This window comes from Pinus tabuliformis, chromosome Q (assembly GCF_031772625.1).
Source record: "Pinus tabuliformis cultivar Carrire ecotype Pingquan chromosome Q, CPIR1, whole genome shotgun sequence".
Lineage (NCBI taxonomy): Eukaryota > Viridiplantae > Streptophyta > Pinopsida > Pinales > Pinaceae > Pinus > Pinus tabuliformis.
In genome coordinates, this window is record NC_142296.1 from 806,293,066 (window position 1) to 806,296,523 (window position 3,458).

Genomic DNA, 3,458 nt, shown 5'->3' on the forward strand with positions numbered 1-3,458 from the left:
CCTCGGCAGCCCTTGAAAATCTGGAGGACGAGTACGTTCATGCCCGGTCGTACTCATAACGCATCAGGTCTCCAAGGGTGAAACATCCTTGGTCAATAGAACAATGTAGGTAAGGGAAGTCAGAAAAACAGATCTGTAACTTTGGGAAAGGATTGGCTCTGAGGGCTGGGCCTGGGGGTCTGCGCCCTCAACTCGTGCACTTTCGGCAGTCTGCTCGAGCTGCTCTCGCGGCGAGGGCGGGTAGTCACGTGCCGATTGGGCTATGGGCGTAGAATGCCCCCTGCCGGGGGCTTTTCCCTAGGCGTCGAACAGTTGACTCAGAACTGGTACGGACAAGGGGAATCCGACTGTTTAATAAAACAAAGCATTGCGATGGGTCCCTGCGGATGCTGACGCAATGTGATTTCTGCCCAGTGCTCTGAATGTCAAAAGTGAAGAAATTCAACCAAGCGCGGGTAAACGGCGGGAGTAACTATGACTCTCTTAAGGTAGCCAAATGCCTCGTCATCTAATTAGTGACGCGCATGAATGGATTAACGAGATTACCACTATCCCTATCTACTATCTAGCAAAACCACAACCAAGGGAACGGGCTTGGCAGAATCAGCGGGGAAAGAAGACCCTGTTGAGCTTGACTCTAGTCCGACTTTGTGAAATGACTTGAGAGGTGTAGAATAAGTGGGAGCTGTTTTCGGTGCAAGTGAAATACCACTACTTTTAACGTTATTTTACTTATTCCATGGGGTGGAGATGGGGCACTGCCCCTGTTTTTGGCCTTAAGGCACGTTTCGACGGGTCGATCCGGGCGGAAGACATTGTTAGGTGGGGAGTTTGGCTGGGGCGACACATCTGTTAAAAGATAACGCAGGTATCCTAAGATGAGCTCAACGAGAATAGAAATCTCGTGTGGAACAAAAGGGTAAAAGCTCATTTGATTTTGATTTTCAGTACGAATACAAATCGTGAAAGCGTGGCCTATCGATCCTTTAGATTTTCAGAATTTGAAGCTAGAGGTGTCAGAAAAGTTACCACAGGGATAACTGGCTTGTGGCAGCCAAGCGTTCATAGCGACGTTGCTTTTTGATCCTTCGATGTCAGCTCTTCCTATCATTGTGAAGCAGAATTCACCAAGTGTTGGATTGTTCACCCACCAATAGGGAACGTGAGCTGGGTTTAGACCATCATGAGATAGGTTAGTTTTACCCTACTGATGAACCGCACCGCAATAGTAATTCAACTTAGTACGAGAGGAACCATTGATTCACATAATTGGTCATCGCGCTTGGCTGAAAAGCCAGTGGCGCAAAGCTACCGTGTGTCGGATTATGACTGAACACCTCTAAGTCAGAATCCACGCTAGAAGCGGTGCATGTCACTCTTCGACTGTATCTCAACCCGCAGTAGGGGCGTCGCTTTGTCGCCCCCAGGGGCCCATGTCATTTGCAAACTGTGGCCGTGAAGCATCTCGGTCGGGGCAGCTTTGAAGTTCAATTCCAAACGGTCATTGAGAAGAATCCTTTGCAGACGACTTAAATACATGACGGGGTATTGTAAGTGGCAGAGTGACCTTGCTGCCACGATCCACTGAGATTCAGCCCTTGGTCTCCTCGATTCAGAGCTTCGCTCTTGTCACAAACAAAATCCGGGCAACCCTCTCGCGCCTCTACCTCTTCCTCCAAACGACAATTTTCCATTGCTTGGGGGCGGGAAATTTGGGGTTTCCACGCTACGACGGAAAGGGCGCCAAAGCCCAGGAAAACTGGGGTTTCCATGCCGCGCCCCGACGCCAAAAATTTGGGGTTTCCACGCCGCGACAGAAAGGGCGCCGAAGCCCAGGAAAACTGGGGTTTCCATGTCGCGCCCCGATGCCGAAAATTTTGAGTTTCCACGCCGCGACGGAAAGGGCACCAAAGCCCAGGAAAACTGGGGTTTCCATGCCGTGCCCCGGCGCCGAAAATTTGGGGTTTCCGCCGGGCTCCTAAAATTTGGGGCTTCCATGTCGTGCCAAAAATTTGGGGTTTCCACCCGGCGCCTAAAATTTTGGGTTTCCACCGGGCTCCTAAAATTCAAGGCTTCCATGTCACGCCAAAAATTTGGGGTTTCCACCCGGTGCATAAAATTTGGGGTTTCCACCAGGCTCCTAAAATTCGGGGCTTCCATGTCACGCAAAAAATTTGGGGTTTCCACCAAACCCGGCGCCTAAAATTTGGGGGTTCCGCCCGACGTAGAAAAAAAATTGGGGTTTCCGCCCAACCCAAAATTTTTTGGGGTTTACAAGTCGCGCCCAAGCCTGGGGAAACTTGGGGTTTCCAAGTCGCGCCCTGGCGCCCAAGCCGGGCAAAACTTGGGGTGTTACACAGCAATTTGTCACCGTTTGTCACCGTCCCTTTTACCCCTCACCCATACACTGGAGGACTCATTCCGGGACCTGTGAGAAGTGACATGACCTGAAACCACTTGCATCATGTTCCTCTAAGTATGAGCTTCATTTGCCCTGAAGACATCTCCTGCAAAATCTCCATGAAAACAACTCTTTTTACATTAGCGCGGGTCCACATTTCACTGCCCACACTAATGAGGGAAACCCTCTAAAAAGGGCGCGCTATTGGCGCTCTGTCCCAGAGTCACACTCCCGCCAACCAAATTGAGTAAAGTTTTCAACCACCAAACTCCCGAAGGTTCTCTTCAACCCATTCACCAACTGAATCTATGTTGAGCTAGGATGGTTTGGCTTCGAATCTCCATAGAAGGGAAAGTGGTTTGCCACCTTTCATGGAAGTTTCCAAGTGATAAAGCCAATCCCATGAATAATGTGGTTGATCCTATCTCTTCCTTCTCTATCTATAAAAGCTTGCCTCTATGCCTTGAGCAAGCTAGTTACAGTAGTTCTGGTCCCAGCATAGTGATAGAGAGTTTGAAGCTGCAAGAGCCTTCTTTGCACCCATAAGGCCAAATCTAAGTAAGGAGATTCTTGTCACCCAAAGAGAGAGAGGTTTGTTCCTCATCCCAACAAGCTTTGCAAGACTTGTGTAGCTGATCACCCAGCCAAAGGAGGATTTGACGTCAGAACAATTGTTGTATTCTTCTTTGTTACTTATTACTAATAGATGACTATCATTATGGTTCCACTCTCATTGTCTCATGTTTAATGTTGAGTTATATCTTTTCTGACTGATATATAACTGTATCTACTAGATTTTATGCTTGTTTTCGTGTTGTTTTTTGCATGTGCAGGTGTCCAATCACGGAGATCGTGGGGATCGTGACCGACCAAGGCAAAGGAATGAGGGTGAAATCACTTCTATGAACACTAGCGTTGGAATCCAAGTAGGTTCTCACCATCTACTTTGTATTTGCAATTAGGAACTTGCGTGATAGCATTGTGTGATTGTTGCTAGACCCGGTCTGGGCTAGTAGGGATCATCTCTGTCCGCAGAGAGGATTTACCTCCACAACAT

At 48.5% G+C, this 3,458-nt stretch overlaps 1 pseudogene; it reads left to right on the forward strand.

Moving 5' to 3' along the window:
- LOC149221999 (25S ribosomal RNA) overlaps window positions 1-1,616 on the forward strand; it is a 2,956-nt pseudogene extending 1,340 nt beyond the window's left edge.
- Window positions 1,617-3,458: the final 1,842 nt, after the last annotated feature.